The sequence below is a fragment of the Dermacentor silvarum genome, chromosome 1 (genome assembly GCF_013339745.2).
Source record: "Dermacentor silvarum isolate Dsil-2018 chromosome 1, BIME_Dsil_1.4, whole genome shotgun sequence".
Classification (NCBI taxonomy): domain Eukaryota; kingdom Metazoa; phylum Arthropoda; class Arachnida; order Ixodida; family Ixodidae; genus Dermacentor; species Dermacentor silvarum.
Genome location: NC_051154.1, coordinates 116,953,177 through 116,973,576, shown reverse-complemented (window position 1 = coordinate 116,973,576; position 20,400 = coordinate 116,953,177). Strand labels below are relative to the sequence as shown.

Here is a 20,400-nt window from a genome sequence, read left to right as displayed (position 1 = left end):
ATCCACAGCTGTGGACCGATGCGGCCAAGTATGCGGTCAAGATGCGGCGAAGACAGAGACAGGAGTAACTGGAATCAGCCTCCGTTCGTACGGACAATGTCGCCGCAGCAGAAGAGGCCGCCATTTCCCTCGCCGTATCGGCATCGACACAGGATGAGGAAATATATGTTCTTACAGATTGTCAATCAGCATGTCGAGTCTACGCGAGCGGCCACCTGCATAAAGTAGCCTGCGATATCCTCAACCGCTTCAACAAAATACCCCGCACCATGATAATCTGGGCACCAGGACATGAAGCCGTCAGTGGAAACCATCGGGCACACACGATGGCCCGAGTCCCTGCAACCGGGCACTGCAAGAGACGCCAGAAGACCCCAGTGCAGAAGCACTAGATATATTACAATGAAATACTTCAGCACTACCGCATTTCGACAAGGACGATGCTGCCACCGCAACAATCCCTTACCAGAGCTGAAACCACGGCCTGGAGGCAACTCCAGACCAACACCTATCCTCACTTCACGCTCCTACACGCGATGTACCCATGCTTTATCAACCCCTTTGTCCTTTCTGTATAGAGCGAGCTACCCTATGCCATACCACATGGGCCTGCAAAATATTCGCTAATAACTCCCCCAACCGAAACGAAACGCATGAGCAGTGGGAGATGGTGCTGACCAGCTCGGCAGTGGAGGATCATCGAAAGCTGATCGCCAGAGCCGAAAATGCTGCCACCTCCGCTGGGGCCCTGGACTGAAGGCTGCACCCACAACGCGGATCCACCCCCCTCCAAGCCCCATCAAAATAAAGTTTTTTTTCTCTTCCTCTCTATGTGTAAACAAAGACATCTTGACTCTGGACTAACGAGGAGGGATATAGTGTAATCCACACACAAGCACAGCAGGGCTCGCCAGAGAGCATCCACGCACCATCAGTAAGCGTTGTTTCCAAGACAGTGAGAGAATCCCGACAGTGATACTTGTTGCAGGCTCCACCATAGCCGCTTTCTAACGCGTATCATACATTCGGCCCATGCGCCTATCGCGCAGCTTATATTAATTTGTATTCAGCTATTAGAGCTCCTAGCGGCACTTCCTTCCTGGATTTGCAAGTCACGCTCAATTTCAGATCCTGCTTGATGGATGTTACAAGCTGCAGGCGCAAGCGATTCTGGTCTTGATGTGGCCGAAGTCAGCGCCAGACGCTGGAAGTTTTTGGAATGCATCACTAATTACAGAACCAGCGGTCGACAGAAGGCGCTCTTGAACGGGTACCAACTCTGTTCACGACATGGCGGGTTTGTCGCCAAATCTGCCCACGTCGATCTCTTCAACATCTTCGCGCTCAACGCATCGTCCATTAGGAATTACTAAAGTGGGCTTCGCCCCAAAAAGACGGTTATAGTGGAGAAACCTGGTTTGACGACCGGTGCACAGACTCGGGAGCAACGTATGCATACACACACGCATTGACGCGTTCGCGCACAAACGTACAGGAGGCGTGTAGCATGCATCAACATGCAAGCTGTCACGCATGAAATATGCCATGAGTTACCATACGAGGGTTTGTTGGCCATTTGCCTGTTATCAGGCTCGTGTTCTAGGTCACGCCCGCGGCAGAAAGAATGTTCCAGAGCAGCCGCCATGGCCGTGAGTAGCGCTGGCTCACACTCCTAAAGCCAGATCTAGTACACATACATAAATCTCCAAAGAAGTTCATGGGAGGACGGCCGCCGCGATAGTTCGATGGTGGAGCATCGTACGCCTGAGGCGGAAGATGTGTGTTCGGCTCCCACCTGCGAGAGGTTGCATTTCCATTCACATTCGCTTGCGTTTTCCTTATCACTTCTACATTTCAATTTAAAATGGCAGTTAATTTCCTCCGTCGCTTTCCCTGGCTTCATTTTCTGTATGCTGCATGTGGTTCTAACAAAAAAAAATATAGAGCCCCTCGGTACACCTTAGTAATCTTAATCGCGAGAAAGAGTTGCTTGCAGCTGATATCACGGTCGCATCAGAAGACAAGGAAGGCTTCGTAGCGACACATTACGTTGCTGTAAAAAAATGCAGTTTCCTACAATAATTGCTAGCAGGGAACTCAGGCGCTGCGATCGCCCAGTCACCATGGGAATCCGTGGCAGTGATTACTATTATATGGATTTGTCCCATCTTCGTGCTTGTAGCTTCAGACGTTCTTCAGCCTTTGTTTACTATGCTTTCTCTGCCTTCATTGGCCTCAGTTTCAAAGCAATCTATACTTTTCTAAATGCAGAAGGCAATCAAATTCTGCGAACACACATAATCGCTACTAATTGCAGTGGTCCGCCTGTCGAGGTGGCCAAATCGTTACACTCCAAGCCTGTCAACACGCTGGCTCGTCCCGAAGAAATTCTTAAGGGTGTTTGTTCTATGCCGGTTGTCGGCGCATACATGCGTGGCCTAAATGGTTTCAATATCGAGCTTCGGTGCTTTTAGGCCCTGTCTTCGAATCCTGCAGCTGCCGGACAATTTTACTAATCTTTACTTAATGACTTATACTGCAGACTTTCTTTAAAGTTATCAGTTTGTAGAATCACGCAGCTGCTTAAAGCCAGAAGGACAAAGTTTAGGGGAAATCCATGTACTAGTAACCATCATTCCGATGCAGGCTGAACCACCCTGCTTGCAGCTATCGCACACACTAGCGCCACAGTTCTCTCTAGTAATCATTGTAGGAAACTATATGGCAAAAAAAAAAAAAATCCATGTGCCATGATTTTTTTATATTACTTTAGTGGCCAGGATTTGTAAACTTTGGTGGTGCAGGTACTGAAGCACCGATGCGTACCTTGGGTGCTGTGGAAGGAGAGCACCGCAAAAGGCGCATAACAGTGAAGGGTATAAGCGCCCTCGCAACGAGAGGAACTCCAAATAAAGTGCGGCATATATTATGCGCTACTGAATCTATCCGTAGAATTATTGTCTACTATGTCTCAAACGAATTCGCACACAAATTCTAATCGCACTTGGAGTAATTTTTGGGGTGGAGCTTTAAGAAATGCCGTAGTTTTATTTGATCATTGCAAGAGAGAGAGAGAGAGAGAGAGAGAGAGAGAGAAAGCAAAGAGAAGAAAGGCAGGGAGGTCGACCAGGCGAGCGTCCGGTAGTCTTAATTTTAAGATTTTTTTCTGCTATTATTATTGACGCATCTCACGCGTAAATATTCTCCAATGGAAATTGAAATGTCGCGCCCAAAATCTCGGCGGCAGCGATGCCACGAACGCTTCGTCTATTTGCGTCCTTCTTTCGCAGAAAAAGCCCACGAAGGTGGACAAGTGGATTTTTAATTTATTTTTGAGTGCGACGTGGACTCAGTTTTGTTTCACAACATTAACTAGACTCAGACAAAATTTACGGAAGCACGGGGGTGAAGTGCGCAAATTTCAAGTTTACGTCGCCTCTGCCCTCGGGTTTGGCGTTATTTATGGTACACAAATCTATCAATCACAATAACGCTGAGATATTGCGTATAGTAGCAAACTGGATCTTCCCCTCTGGTTAACCTCCCTGCCTTTCCCCTTTCTTCTGTCTCTCTCTCTGTTCTTAATTACGCGAGCACGCAATGCGAAATAACGTTCGCTTATATATATATATTTTTTTTTAATGTTACTCTAACTCTTTGCATGCAAGCCATCTGTCAACTGTTTTTTAGGCTCGGTGAGTAATGCAGGTCGTACGTGCGTCAATTTTCTGTTTCGTTCGTTTTTATCTCAAAACTTATTAGTGCGAATCCCAACTTGATGAGAGCATACAATTAGGTAAAATATGTCATTGATCGTTAGACCGACGACACATTTATTTACTCCACGTTGACGAGGACACTGTAAAGGCCTCGTCACGTGGACCACGTTCCCAGCAGTCACATTCCAACAACCAGCAAGTGGGCATCTGTTGAGTGCTCATTAGAGACGCGCGCACCCGCCATGCATGGCGTAGTGGCTACGGCAATGCGCTGCTAAGCCCGAGGGCGCAGCATCAAGTTCCGGCCGCGGCCGCCGCATTTCGAGTGGGCCAAAATGCAAAAACAGTTGTGTACCGTGCATTGGCTTCACAGTAAGGAACTCTAGGTGTTCAAAATTAATCCCGAGTCCCCCACTACGGCGTGCCTCATAATCATGTCGCCGTTTTGGCCCGTAAGACCGCAGGATTGAAAAAAATAAAAAAATAAATAGAGGCTCACGCTAGTCTGGCATTTTTCATTCAACCGTAATGCTGCAAGCTTATTGTTACGGCTTTTAATGCGCATATGAACGTAAGATTGAGTGTTCGTATTAGCGCTTGCTTTTTCGTGATCGACCCTTGTCTAAGGGCGCTTTCGACAGAAGCACTTGCCTGCTTGAATAATTTACTTCAACATAATTTTCTGATTTTTAAACACACTATTCCTTTGTATTCTTTTTTTCCGCACGACCAATTTGCTTCATCTCGGAACGTGGTTTTAGACAGTATACAATATTTCTTTGTGCCGTACGATTTACTGGAGCGCTCTAGAGGCAGATTTTTGATGAAAACCTTTTCTATCAATACGTTTTCCTAGCTGATCATTTGCGAGAGCTTGGGAGTGTACTGTAATGCAGCTTCATGTCTGGCTGTTTGAAATAATCCCTCGAACTGGGAGGCCATCGGCTTGTTCGCGCGGCGCGAACGGTTTCGAAATGGGAACGAGTGGCCATGCTTGCCATTCCTACTGTGTCCGGCGTTTTAATTACTCTGACAAGCTTAAGAGCGCTTGTTTCGGGCTTCTGCCGAGAACTGCTTCGAATATGCCTGGGGCTCCGGCGCACATTTTCGGAGTGACTAGCTGAAAATTCCATTTAGGAACTGCATGCGCTCTACTCAGGTCGTTCTATGTTAACGAAAATAAAAATAAAGCAAAAAAACAACAACAAATAAACACAAGAACAAGTTTAGAAGAAGCACCTTGCATGCCTACGCCTACACAATTCTGCACGCCAGGATATCACCTTATAATCCGAGTACTAACAAGAATAATGCCTTCATAACACATGGCGTACATTTTAGGACACTACTGATTAGACTTGAGCTGACAAATCGGTTATTATGAGCCCAGTGTGATAAAAAAAAGAAGACGAAAAGGTGCTGGAAAATACACGCTGAGTGCTTCCTGGTGGAGCCAGTATGTGGCAATGTACAGCGTGCTTTTTTTTTTTATGCGAAAGCATTATATGCCCTATTAGGCGAAAATCTGGCGCTGTCGTCGGCGGCGTGACCAAAAAGTGCTACCCAAAATGGCCGACGGCGCTACGAGTGAAAACACGTCAAAAATGATCGGACTGGCGTCAAATTTGTCAGGCAGATTTTTGTAAACAAAGCCAATTAATGGACTAAAGTTGTGCCTGGTGCGTGCGTCATTGCACACGTCACGTCACTGCTTCCGTCACTGCCTCCCACGTGTCACTTGCTCTTCGGATTTCATCGGTTCTGTGTCTACTGGGGTGCTCTCCGAAGCGTCTACCTCAGCGGCAGCTGGGAAACGTGGTCGCCCACGGAAGCACGCCTCAGAAACCGAAGCAAGGGAACACAAAAACACCAGCCCTTCACCTGTCGAGAAAATGGGGGTAAGCGAAGCTTGTCGTGTGTGTATCTCACCTTCGTCAGGGTAACGTAAAGTTCACGAAGCATCACGGTTATAAAACATAAACGTTTATTAAAAATGTATGCGTCCAGGGAAGGAAACGTACAACGCAACGGAAGGAAACGTTTCACGAGAGGGAAACAAAAGTAGAAGGAAAGTGAACGAAAAGTAGTAGGGAAGGGAAGGGAAAGTGGTAGGTCAAGTACACACACGACAACCTTTGCTTCTTTTCTTTCCGGGGTTTTACGTGCCAAAACCTGTTCTGATTATGAGGCACGCTGTAGTGGAGGGCTCCGGATTAATTTTGACCACCTGGTGTTCTTTAACGTGCACTACAACGCAAGCACATGGGCGTTATTGCATTTCGCCTCCATTGAAATGCGGCCGCCGACTGAGCCACTGCGGCGGGTGACAACCTTTGCTTACCCGTTTTCTCGACAGGGGAAGGGCTGGTGATTTTCCTTCTTTCTCTCTTTCTTTCTCCCGTTCTCTCTTTCTCTCATTCTCTCTCTCATTCTCTCTCTCACTTTCTCTCTTTCTTTCTCCTTCTTTCTCTCCTTTCTCTATCTCTCTCTCTCTTTCTTTCTGTTTCTTTCGCTCTCTCTTTCTCTCCTTTTTTGTCCCTGGTATGTGCCATTGAGCTTGGGCCCTTTATGCACTATCCCCAGGATCGGCCCACATTTTAGCGTGACCCACCACCACCACCACCACCACAGAAACTTGTGAGCCTATAAAGATTCGTTTAAAAGTGTAAAATTCCGACGTTTTCTTGTGCTAATCTATTAATATCGTGCTAAATGTAAAAGAGGTGCTGAGAAAACTGAATTTCTAGCAGACAGAATTTGTTTTGAAAGGGATTGTGTGGGTCTTGTTGCATTCACGGTGCACAGTAAAAAAAAAAAAAAAAAAATAGTATTTCTCTTGTCTGCACCGAAGGTGAGAATCGAGTGATAACCAGACAATTCTGAACTAATTAAATTCTGGAGTTTTACGTGCCAAAACCACGATCTGATTATGAGGCAAGCAACAAGACGATCCTGAAGAAAGGGTTCTTGTTTCTACTGGGCTTTGCGTCAGGATGTATTCGAAGCGGAAGAGAAACGTGCTTCATTAATAATCTCGATCCTAACTTGCGCACTTATTTGAGCTCGTTAAAATTGGGAAAGCACTAGTCGTTGCGAGCGCTGCCACCGCAGAACCAATTTATGGGGTCATCGAAATTTCGATATTGACACGTGTACTTGTTTATCTGTCTCCGGGGGCCGCTTTTCACCGTCTAACAAATGTTAAACGTAATCGGTCGGCGCAAGACACGCCTTCATGTATCGGAAGTATATCCAATGTTATCGATAGTTCAATCCGTTGTCTGTTGTCACCGACCCTTGTGTAATCTGATTGTATGCGCGACGCGAATTGTGTAATACTTTCTGGAAGGCACGCGGGCACCTTCGACGAGTCATGTAGAAAAGCCGACGTGCTTGACCCGCTGATGAGATTTTCGACGATCGGCGACTGTGCTCGCCGCTATCGTTGTGCTTCGAGTGTCACTTGCTTTTGTGGGCACTGGTGCACCCAATAAAAAAAAAAAAGCTAGTTTCTTGACTCAGAGTTTTGCTATACTGTGTTCTTCACCATCACTACAATGTGACAATATCACTGTCGAGAAGCAGATCGCAGTTTTTAAGACCGCAGCTCATGGGTAGCGACTCTAACCGTTTTCCTCTTTTCTGGTATAGTGTGTGGCACGAAACATGCGTCTTTCGTTTTCGTCCTATAGCACAACTTCCTCACTGCTCTTGGGGCAGTGCCAACGTGTCGAAAATGGTTTCTTCGAGTGGAAGTATGAGTAATGTGAGAAGCAGCTGACCAAACGCAAAAGAGCAAGAAAAAAAAAACGCCTTGTCCAAGAGAGAGGAATGGGACGAAAGAAAGCAATATGGCAGGCGTTATTCTGCGACGTACCCAGGAATTTTGACACGGCGTATCCATCTTCATAGCAGTCAGACAGCAATGCTCGCCAGAGTGCAGACTCTTTTCACGCTGTGCGCTTTCACTGCTGTCCTTCTGGTTTCTCTCACCCCCTGTTTTTTTATCGTAGAGTTAACGTCTGCTAGCAAGCAAGCAGCGTGCCTCCGACACTGCTGCGCCGGAACTTTAAAGGGAGTGCGTAAGTTTTGCAATTCTCGCTCACGAAGAGCTCGCGCATCATGCGTGTTGTCATGCCTGGCTGGCGCGAAAGGTTTCGGCGCACGCTCGAATCCCGGGAAAAGTGTAGCGCCCGCGGTGTTCTTGACGAGCGTGGACTTTCGACACGCGTGCCCGAGTGCCGCGACTTTGGCACAGAAGCGGAGATGAATCTACGAGTATGACTAATGCGCTGTAGTACAGTGAGAGCTCTAAACCGAGACCACATTGTGTCCTTGCAGCGTGAAATCACTAATGAGGCTCGAACTTGGAAGATGGTTGCAGAATCGCGGGCACGCATAGGGCATTAGAGCAGAACAGGTTGTATATATATAGAAACATGAGAAGCACAACTTCGCGGTGATCTTAGGTTTATTTACCCGGCAGTTTCACCCGCTACCGACCTTTTTCAAACGATACAGGGAATTCAAGAATTTTCTGTATCCCTTGAAAAAGGTTGGTCCACCGACCGAAACTGTTGGGTAAATAAACCTAAGATAACCGCGAAGTTGTACTTCTCATTTTACTAAATACGCATGGCCCATTGCAAAATCCAGTTACTATATATATATATATATATATATATATATATATATATATATATATATAGTAACACTCCCAGGGTTAATTAGTTCTAGTTGTAAAACATAAATGCCCCAGAAAGTGGATGGGAAAACGGCGCCGCGGTAGCTCATTGGTGAGAGCATCGCACGCGTAATGCGAAGACGTGGGTTCGTTCCCCACCTGCGGGCAGTTGTTTTTTCATCCGTTTTCACTTGCATTAATTTATCATTTCTTTAATTCAATTAGTAAGTACAAGTAATTTTTCCTATGTTGTCCTTGGTGTCATTGTTTGTTGGCTTTTTTATGATATATATATATATATATATATATATATATATATATATATATATATATATATATATGTGTGTGTGTGTGTGTGTGTGTGTGTGTGTGTGTGTAAAAGAAACAGGTTATCGCGCCACTTTCAGTCGTGACCCCCCTTCCTAGAAGTAGTTTACGTCGCGTGTAACACGGCGCACTTGAGAATTAGACCGTGAAGTTTCTAGGAGCACAATTAACTCGACTATCTGTCCTTTTCTACCTGACAGGAACGGCAGCCTGTTTATAATTTCGTAACCATGCAGTCCATTAAGACGGGCTGCTGCTTGGGGCGCGTAACGAGTACAGGAGGGACACCTCATGAAAATCACGAATTGCGGCTACTAATGCTGCGAAACTTTGTTATCAGCGACATTCGGTACAGCAGCAGGTTGGAGCAACCCTAAACACGTGGGTCTCAAGAAGCGATGCCGCATCCATGAGCAGGGGTGCAATGCAGGATGCCCCGAGTTTGGCGAAACTCGGGATCTTCACGAGCTCTGGCGACGCCCCAAGATCAAAGAACAAATGGTAACCAGACGAAGTTTGTCCATCGGCACGCCTCCAGTTTCATTGGTTAATCTAGATTCACTCTGGGTGGCTATTATCCCTTGGGCGTTGCCATATGGGCGGTCGACAAACTGGGGCTCACGTGATCATACGGTCGGTGCATGGTCGCGCCTTCGTTCACTTGTTTGTCGTTCCACCGGGTGCAATACAGGCACAAGCAAGTTATAAAATAAATTCATTTAGTACAATAATATTAGTCACATTAACGTGGGTTGTAAGCATTTTAATGTTTCCACGATGTACACGGAATGTGTATTAGACTAATTTGTATTTAAATACGTTTCGCGTTATGCTACTTCTGGATTCGATTGGCACGGCTCGATACGTGCTTGCTCTAGCCTTTCCGAGCACCGATTGGTGTGCGCTTGCTTTTCTCACTGGGTTTCCAACAGATCGCTCGTTGCTCCTTTGCTCTAGATTGGATTGGTGCGGCTCGCTACGTGCTTGGGCTCCCATGTCCGAGCAGAGATTGGTGTGCGCCTGGTTTTCACACTGGGCTTTTAACAGATCGCTCGTTGCTCGCGCTAAAGAAAAGCTGCGAGTAGCGCGCGCATCCAGCTACAAGACGAAGTGAGCGTCGGCTAGCGCATAAGTGGTTTGCCGCGCGCTTACCGTGTAAGCACACAGGAATGCCGGAAAGCACACATACAAGGGTCAGAAAACTACGCTTTATTTTCTTTTACTTTGCGATACACCTCCATACTGGCAAGCGTCGAGTGATGGCTTATAACAACCGCAGGAAAGAGTCTTTGTAGTGGCTAGCCCGAGCGATCCGTGGCTTCTAACAAACGCAAGAAAGGGTCTTTGCAGCGCACGTGGATGTTGACTGCCACCACATGCATCCCAGGTGGGACTCCAGCATCTGTGCAGTTACCCTGTATCCATCGCTGACGAGGGAGCGCTTCACTTTTTGACAATAACTTTCTTTTTTTTTGCGTGTGAACGCCCGTGATGGGGTCCACAAAGTTCACGCTTTGGTTGACTGTCTACCAATGCGGATTGAGGAATAGCCCCGTTAGCATCCACTAAATTTGGGATACATTTGTATGCGGCCAATTCGTCACTATGAATAATGGTCCCCGGTTGAACATTGGCTGCAATAATGGCGCCTAGCGTCGCCGCCTTTCGTCGGTCGACTTTGAAAGTTGCAGCACCCCTCTGGTCGCGCAGAACATGTCGAAGACCCATGGGCCCCCAACTTTAACACCGCCGTAATTTTGGCGGCTGGCGGAAAGTTGTCGCCCGTCATTAGGTGGCCTCGATTGTATACTTTTGCTCGCCGCGAAGAAGGCACTCATCAATTTGCGCTATCTACCCGGGGTGCCAAGTGGAGGTCGCGCCAGCAGCTCGTCCCTCGCGACCTTACGGGGGTAGTTCGTCCTGTCGGCGATGGTGTGCTCCTATAGAGGAAACAAGTCACCGGTCATCTCCTTCAACAGCCATATGTCTACGCTTTTGCTCACGCAGTACGTGAGCCAAATCATTTGCCGCCTGGAGAGGTGGTCGTTCGGACGGCCGAGGCGGTCCGTGTTGGCGAAGTAACGTCCTTCGCCTCTCTGAACCTGCAGTGCAGCTTTACCGTGTAACTGCCAAAACTGATTTCGGCACCTGTTGCATCGGAAGGCAGCCCGGCTTCCATTCTGAGTCTTCCAATATAATGTGACCACTTCGCCTACGTAGGTTGGTTGGCCCGGGTTGAACCCCAGGTGCTCGAAGGTGCCCCAGTACTCCGATGAGGACGCCGGACCTGGCCTGGGGCTAGGGCGCGGTGGACGAGCAGCGCTTGAAACAGGAGAGAGCCGAAGCGATCGCACGAACTTTTCCTCCGCAGCCTAGTCACATCAGTCTGTGCTCGGAAAGCATAATATGCCCGCCACGCAGTCTCCGCAGACAAGGGCGTTCGCCTAACTCGTCACACAGCCAGCGCACTGACGTTTGGAAAGGCAAAAACGACGCTGAAACTCTACGTCGGTCATGTAGCTGAACGGGTCCAGATGCTCATATTGACGCTTGCCGCCGCTGGATGCGATGACACAGGCTGCTGCTGCCGCCGCCATGCTCCCGAGTTTAACTCGAGGGGGTTTCGCGATGTACGAGTTTGGCACGAGTTCGCCTGTTAATCAAAACCATAGGTCACGCCCCGAGCGAGGCATGTAACTCTTGTGCGTGCCCACCACGGTTGGGCCACGCCCAACTTATTTTTCGACAACAGCGACGTGGTGCGGAACTGAGAGGCATTAACAATCTTGACCGGCGAAATAAAACACGCACAACGCACTGTCATCGGTGATGTACTCAGCACCACTATATATAAAAAAAAGCGTCGACTTTCGCTGCCTTATGCATATGTCTTCTTGGGCTGTGATGACCCCACAACACGGTTCATTGCCTGCGTTGTGGCTACGTAGCGCACAGCAAATAATTATCCGCACGTCACTGTAGCTGCTTGCAAGGCGTCGATGCGCCGCGGTGGACGATGATCTTGAGCAGTGCGTAGTGTTTTCCAACGACAACGTATCGCAGCTGTCATTTGAGATGGCTGCTCTGTCAATGATATAGTGCAGCAAACACGGTCAGCGGTCAGCACAAACAAACCCAGTACAATGGCATTTTGTCATCACAAGCACGGCACACTAAACAATTGCAACACCTTCCTGCGTTCGAAGTCTAATTTCCTAACTGCACACAAGAGCCCTCACCCACCAAAATGCGATTGCTGCGCTGTCGTTACGATATCCATCTGCGATCGCTGTTAACCCAGCAGCAGAGGCAATCGGCAAGCACATTGGAGTGAACAACACACTCAAATTCTGCGCACATGCGCACGGAGGCACCTTCAATGGGCAAGCGGTGACAAGCGACGAACTGTGTCGCTGGGCAGCACGCTCGTGTTCGCAATGCATCGCGGAGACTTCGCGCACGCAGATAAACTGGTGCATTTTCATTGTGCTGCGTCACTACGGACCCAGAATACCGCACAGCCATTTTGCAGCGACAGCCGTTGCTCCCGTCTCTATGGCTGAAGTGTCGTTTCAGTTGGTAAAGCGGCGGCCTTAATAGCCGCCGCAGTGAAGCACCTGCGGTGAACAGCCATGCCGCAGCGCTGCGTTGCCATTCCCCTATTAGACAGGGAATGGGCAGATCGTTGTCATGACTGACGTTATCGAACATAGCACTGCAGCGCCCCTGGCGACTGCTCACCGCATGAACTCCCTCGTGCGTGTCACCCTCTAGAATGTATCCGCTTGTAAGCTTTCGCCTCACTGTCGCCACTCGCGGCAAAAAAGTACAAAATTTAATAATTCATTATATGTCCGTTTGTCATCACAAACTTACAGCATTCAAAGCAAAAAACCGATACTTTAAGAAGTAAAATGTTGGTTATTTTATTTGTTGTATTTCAACGTATTCGATCGAGGGAAAGTGTAGGTGCAAGAATGCACCGCATGTGCCCTGTTCGCATTCGACGGAGGATATAAAGATAATGCCCGAAAAAGGAGGCACGCCCTTGATGCGCCCGAGAAAGGCGTGGCAAGCGGATCACGGCAAGTGTGCAGATAGACAGCGGGACAGTGACGGTATTGCTAAATTGCGATAATACGTTGATAACAATACGCGGCGCTGGCGCGTTTTGTTGCGCAGTCCTCTGCGCTTGAAGCCCGGCAGCACTGTGCCGCGCAGGGTGCGCTCATGTTGTCATACGCGGCTTTATCTCGACATTTCTTTTTGCTTGCTGTTATTGCACATTCCTTGCTATCTTCGTTCACTGACTGCCATCGAGCAAACTCGGGTGAACGAGAAACTCGGCGCATCCTGCATAGCACCCCAGTTGTAATGTAAGGAAATCTGGAAAAGGTTATGGTGCTGAACACGAGAACATCCCGACGTTCAGCGGCATCCTCCTTACCAACCCTGCATATGCAGCCGGCAGTGTTTGATACATAAAGTGTCATGACTTAATTTCAAAGCTTGTTTTGAAATGGCGAGGCGTCGACTATTACGAAAACTTATTTATGCCTAACGCTAGAAGCTGAATAGTGGGAATGATTCCAATACGAAGGCCCCAGCAGTTCCAGAACAAGGGCCCATCAAAACTAACGATCTTTAGAAGTGTGTGTGTGTGTGTGTGTACGTGTGTGTGTGGTGCGTGTGTGCTTGTGTGCGTTTGTGTTAATGCTATTGATATGTGTGAGAAGGGTGTTGCTGGCTCGATGGTCCCCTCATTAATTTTGATGCTGCCCCATGTGCGATGCTATGGTGACGGCATTAGCAGTCGCTGCCGCTGAAACTCATATTGAAGAGAATGAAGAGAAATGCGCAGTAACTTCGACGGAAGGAGAGCCATTGGCGTCGCCAATGGGTAAAGCACCGCAAGCGGCTTGTGGAAGTTTAGGGCTCGGCTCTCATCGGCACCCAGTCATTTGCAGCAGCGAAGATACCAGAAGGGGGCGCAAGAGTACGATCGAATTTTAGCAGCGCCCTTCTTCTCACATGCTTGAGCAATCAGTGTTCTAGCATTTATCCTATTTTTCTTAGAGAAGCAAGGAGACGTGTGCCTGGTTAATATACTTAGTCCTTTCTTATTTGATTTTTCTCCCTCTTCTAATTTCGTCTGCTTTGAAGGTGAAATGTGCTGATTTAGTAGTCGAACCAGTGACACTAAAACTAGAACTTGAACCAGAACTTTGCCGTGGATAATTGGTACGTCTGCAGGTCAATGCAAAAGCCTGCATCTATGCACAGGAGCATACCGGGGATCACTCACGACATCATATTCTTGAGTAAGAAGCCGTGTTTAGGAGACGAAGCAATTAGCTATGGGCAAGCATCAATTTCTTTTTTTTTTCTTTTTTACTGATGTTAAGCAACCCAACGGAAAGTAGTACAGCTGCAGGCTCGTGGCTATTTTATCATTGTAAAGGCTTGTTGCAATGGTCTTTCCCTGCACAAGTCAGGAACCGATAGGCATTTTCCTAACGTTTATAAACCCCGCGGCTCTCTATAGACCCTTCTCCGGAGTAGCTTGCTCTAGAGGAGCGAGCGCTTTCGGGGGCGCACCGCACGTTGCCTTATTCGAAAGCGCACGGACGCGAAACCATTACCGCTTCTGCCCTGCTACTGTGCGATCCGCGGTCGGAAATGCAACTCGGTGATCGCTAACGCACTGTGCTCCATTCATGCTGCAAAATGTGGGACGGTTGAAGGAAGACGTGTGTTGTGGTTGGCTGCAAAAATAGTGACTGGCATATTAAAGAACGGAATTAATCTGTGTCGCCAAGTTCACGGACCGCTGTTACACAAGGACTGCCTGTGTTGCCGGCCCTCCGCGATGCACGGTTTTCCTCGAGCATAAATTCACCAGCGTTGTATCGCTAACCTCCAAAGAAAGCAACCCCGGAACATCGGCAAGAGTGAGTACCGCTCGTTACACAGCGACAAAGGGAGTAACGCCGCTTCCTTGCATAGTAAGTTTCTCACACGCCACCTAGACACATTCACTCCAACTCACATTGGAACTTACGCCCAGTCTACTGCCCACGTATCAAGAATAAGTGAAGGGGCACACCCTTAAATCGATGCGCCGAAGCATGGGTGACGCCCTGCACCGACAGCACGCGAACGTTGCTGCAAGCTATCACAAAGTACAGAACTCCAACGTTCCAAGTTTTGTGTGCGGCAAGGACAAGTTCACCACGGCTGAGCAGACCCACGGGCGATATGGCAGAAAATAAACAATCAGATAGTTACCACACTGAGGAACGTTACTGAGTCAAAAACATGACAAGCAGCTGCTTGAAAGCGATTGGCAAATAAAGAAGAAAGAGCCATAGACACTGATCCTAATTTTATTTAGAAGCGGAATGTTTGAATAGCTTGGAATACATTTCTAGCCCGGCTTCTGGTACAAGCACCGTATACGCTGCTCGCACCGTTTGAGGAAGGCGTAATGAGCTCCGAAAGCGCTTACATGTCCTCTGAAGTTGTGGCCGAAGCTTTGTGTCGTTCACCGATTCACCGTCTACGATATCCATTGAAACAGATGTTTACTGAGCCGCATCAGGGCGTCATGCACATCCATTCTGAACACGGAGGCAACAGATGCAGCTAAGTGCGAAATGCGAAAACACCCGTGCACTTAGATTTAAGTGCACATTAAAGAACCCCAGATGGTCCAAATTTTCCGGAGTGCCCCACTACGGCGTGCCTCATAATCAAATCATAGTTTTGGCTCGTAAAACCCCATAATTAATAATTAAGATGCAGCTAGGCAAGCAATGCACGCGTCACCCCGTGATCAAACATGGCGGCGCCCACGGGATCACCATGAAAAGGGTCTATTACTGTATTCACCTCTAGGTGTGAACGTTGGGTCGCTGAGGAACTATTTTATAGTGCAATATAAAATGCAATATAAATATAAAGGCTCAGGAGTGAGGATCAACGGCGAATATCTCAGCAACCTTTGGTTTGCAGATGACGTTGTCCTATTCAGCAACAACGGGGACGAATTACAACAAATAATTGAGGACCTTAACCGAGAAAGTGTAAGAGTGGGGTTGAAGATTAATATACAGAAGACAAACATAATGTTCAATAGCCTGGCAAGGGAACAAGAATTTCGGATAGCCAGTCAGCCTCTAGAGTATGTAAAGGAGTACGTTTATCTAGGTCAATTACTCACATGGGACTCTGATCATGAGAAAGAAATTCACAGAAGAAAAAAATTGGGGGGTTGGAGTGCATACGGCAGGCATTGCCAAATCCTGGCTGGGAGCTTACCACTGTCATTGAAAAGAAAAGTGTACAATCATTGCATTCTGCCGGTGCTAACATATGGAGCAGAAACTTGGAGGTTAACAAAGAAGCTCGAGAACAAGTTAAGGACCGCACAAAGAGCGATGGAACGAAAAATGTTAGACCTAACGTTAAGAGACAGGAAGACAACGGTGTGGATCAGAGAGCAAACAGGGATAGTCGATATTCTAAGTGACATTAAGCGGAAGAAATGGAGCTGGGCAGGCCATGTAATGCGTAGGATGGATAACCGGTGGACCATTAGAGTTACAGAATAGATACCAAGAGAAGGGAAGCGCAGTCGAGGACGGCAGAAAACTAGGTGGGGTGATGAAGGCGCAAATTGGAATCAGCTAGCGCCAAACAGGGGTAATTGCAGATCACAGGGAGAGGCCTTCGTCCTGCAGTGGACATAGGTATAGGCTGATGATGATGATAAAATTTTTATGTAGTTGTAGAAACCTACGACCAAGGGAGTGCCCCCGGTTGTCAAACAAACAATCGCAACAATAACTGCCTGGAGAACGCGTGGTTAACGACCAACGACTCCACCAATTGACGGCGAGGTAAAAGCCGCAACATACTGGCAAGCTTGCTCTGTATAGCCTCACAAAGCGTATAGTTGCATTTCATGGACCGGGGGCGACGCTTAGTGAAACACTTGAAAGGGACGGCTACCTGGCCCATGCAGTGCAGGCATCGGCGAGCGTCTACTAGCAGCCGCCATTCGTTGGGACGAGGTCCCAGAGGTTGGGAAGCCTCAAAAGATCGAGTACGCAGTCGTTAACTGCTCTAGAACAATATAGAGGGTTCCGTTAGAAAGACTGTGATTCTCGAAAGGGCGGAGCACTGTCAGCGTGGTTTGTTGATTTCCAGCTGAATGCGCGGCCTTGAGCCACATCTGATTGCTCTGCATTAGGCTAAAATATTTGTGCATTATCGGCGCATTTGCTGATACTGTCCATTTGTGGCCTTATATGTATGGAGAACACTCGTTTGTTCATACGACATTTCTTGTCTTGACAGCTGGTCAATTCCATGCGATGGGGACGCGCGGGAGAGCCGCCCGGGACTTACAATTTGTGTGTCATCTCGTTGGTTCATCTTTGTATAAACATGCCTACCACAAACAAGGCACAAATGTAAAAGAGAGAAAAGGCAAGCACTAGTTTGCATGCGATGATCGCATGATTGTATCAAGGAAGCTATTCCGTATACTCGAATGATATTTTGGGGCACGCAGGTTTTAGTGCTGCCTATTCCTAAGTAGCCCAGATATTTCAGCGAGTGAAATATAGAGAGTTTCTCTGAATTTCAATTAAGGATAATTTTTAGGGTTCAGGCAACGTCTTTCCTTTTGATAAAGTTAGCCAATTTGACGCAACAGGTGCGAAGAGGGCAAAAATGAGCAATAGTGGTGGACGTAAGACAGCAGTAAACGTTATGATTGGTTCCTCTTTAACGTTATAGAACCTAACTCTCGGACCGGTCTCAAAATCTAATATTTTAACTGCGGTGAAAAGGCAAGCGCAGGAAGTGCAAATCCATTTTACTAGCGGCAAGGCTTGAAGGTGGTCTTATGGGACATTGGTGGTGCTTTTCTTTGCGAAAGTGTGAGCCTCCTTGACCTTCGCGAGACCGGAGCCTGCCTTGGAAAGCCTTAATTAAAAACACCGCAAATCATTCTTATCAGATCCCAGCATTTACGTGTACACGTTTTGCAGCAATACGTTCTGCAAGTCAGCGGGCTATCGTTTAGCAAGTTAGAGCTCATCCAGCAGCCCCGGCTTCCTTTTGCTCACATTACATATACGGAAGTGTTGTTGCATGTGGAAAATTGTCGCAGTGGTGGAAGTCTGTGACAGAAAGTTAGACGCGTCAAGACCTTGAGTGGAAGGCAGGACCATGGTGTTGGGGGCTAAACATTGCGCTACAGACACTTTGGCGTCAGTTCAAGAAAGCTTGACATGGAATTCCCTCAGCCATAAGTGCATCACCGTTCGCGATGGAAAGGGGGGCTAAAACCCAGGTCGAAAGAAAGAAAATGGCCATAGCAACATAGGCCCGTGCGGTTAAGTTTAATAAACGATTGGCTGGAGAGCCTGGAAGCGGCACAGTTACTTCCGGTTTCTCCATTTCACTTGTAGATTGAAGCTTGACTCCAACATGTAAATGCTTATAACACATACCGCGGCAAACTGATGCGAGGATCCAGGTGCTATAAATCGTTAAAATAGAACAACAAGAGAATTGATAAATGCAGCGTACCACTGAGACGTGAACTGTATGAAAAAAGTAGAAATCAGAATGTTCAGCAATTTTATGCACGTATACCAAGCTAATAGCTCACAGTGAATTCATCTGCGGGAATAACAGAACAGTCTGACACAAGATGAAACGCTGTTTCTTCATGGATTGAAAACCGCGGCAAGGAATAGTGTCCAAAATGTTTCAAAGAATGTATGTATATACCTGTCTGGTGCGTAACGCTGGGTGGGAAATACAACGCTGGTGGGGCTTGACTGGGCCGTCCAGGGGACGCCGCCGTCTACTTGGTAGAAACGTCGGTACGCTGCCCAGAAGTCGGCGGGTGGTGGTGGCCAAGCAGTGACGGCCGGCAACCAGTGCACCAGGACCAGGCCTATGGCTCCAAGCGACGCGGCAAACTGGAACAGAGGAGCTCTATTTGCTTTTTTCAGCGCATCGACGACCACGCCTCTGCAGCAGTAGATTCATTTGGTTTGTTGTGGTACCCTTGATGAGTAAGACGCTTTTCTGGGGCTCTTCGTGTCTCACGACTGACTTCAATATAACTCTTCAGCAATAACGGCAACGCAGAGAGCTAGAGTTCGGGGGAAATGCTCCTGAATTTAGCTGTCTTTGATTTGGTGTTTTCTGCCTCTGACTTCTTTCAGCCTATGCTAGCCGGTGTGCGAAGACTTTCCCTTAGCCCGAGTTTAAAGCCACGGATGTAGCCTTTCAAATACTACGCATTGTGTGCCTGGTAATCGATCGACGGATCTTAAATCTCATTCCCTCCTCCATCGCCCCCCCCCCCTTCTTCCTCCTCATCCACAAGTTGTGTTTTTAATGCAGAACCGTCAAACTCTGTTAGATTATTTGCGGCGAACTAAGCTGGCGGACGCACTACACCACGGCTTGAAGACGAGGTTTACGCTCGTCAGGCTCGGCGCCTACAGGCTGCAATCGCTTTTGCTGAACAAGGATCTAGCAGCATAGGCGTTTGGTTGGAACAACCTGATGCTTCTCATCTATCGCAAGGATACGACAGAAAGCACGATGAGGTTATCCGAAACGCATGAACTGTTACTATCGTTCTTGTTTGTAGGAATGTAGTAGCTACTGGTGAAAGCGAAGTGGCATTTGTATGACGCGACAACGCGACGGGATGTTTTGGCATATAAAAATGAAGATTGTGGAGATGAAGAGGTCCCAATTTCATTGATACTCATGTATTAATTACATGAGATCGGAATCACTTACGTACGCGGGCAATGATATCAGTGCCTAGTTCAGTGGGCGATGAAGTACACGGAATTTGCATCGCTTGGCACCTGAATTTGCAAAGTTTGGAAGGAGTCCATTAGTTGTAGAGCTCCTTTGTTCTGGGTATTATTAATTGTTTGTTTCATAATGACAATAATAGAGATCACATCACAGATCGCTACAGGGCCCTGTGTACCCTGTTGTCAGAGTGAAAAGCCACTCAATACCCGCTTGATGTGCAGCGAGATACACAAGTCTTACAATGAACCAGCTATGACCAAAAGCCGGGTGAGGAAATATTGTTTGCCTTTATGCTTCAACGGGGGCTTTCAGCGTTTCTCTGTTCTTTTTGTTGCATTCATTATGTACTGCATACGTAGTTGGTCACCTGTTGAATTCATCAGTTGATTGATTGATTTAACTGTCCCAGAGAAAAGTTCGGGCCATGAAAGACGCCGTAGTGGAGGACTCCGTACTAATTTTGTCCATGTGTGGTTCTTCAAAGTGCGCCTAAATTTAATTACACGAGCGTTTTTTTCTGTCGCCCCCATGGAAATGTAGCCGATGCGGCCAGGAATCCAACCCGCGACTTCATGTCAGCTGCAGGACGTTATAGCCCATAAGCTACCGCGGCGGGCTTCTCTAGAGGTCGAAGCAAACGCAAGCTGTGCTGAATTATTGGTTGTGCATTGACAACCAGCATTGCTAAGGTTGAGAGTCTTGGTGTTGTCATATGAGAAAGTATCGATGCTGTTATATAGACAGCGCGAGAACACTGCTCGTGATATTGATTATTCTGCGCGCCATATAATGCAGTTCCTATGGTGC

The 20,400-nt window shown here is 47.6% G+C and overlaps 1 protein-coding gene across 2 annotated transcripts in view; it reads right to left on the bottom strand.

Moving 5' to 3' along the window:
• Positions 1 to 20,400, bottom strand: part of LOC119435519 (cobalamin binding intrinsic factor-like) — a 303,054-nt gene that overhangs the window by 7,891 nt on the left and 274,763 nt on the right. The window lies entirely within an intron of this gene.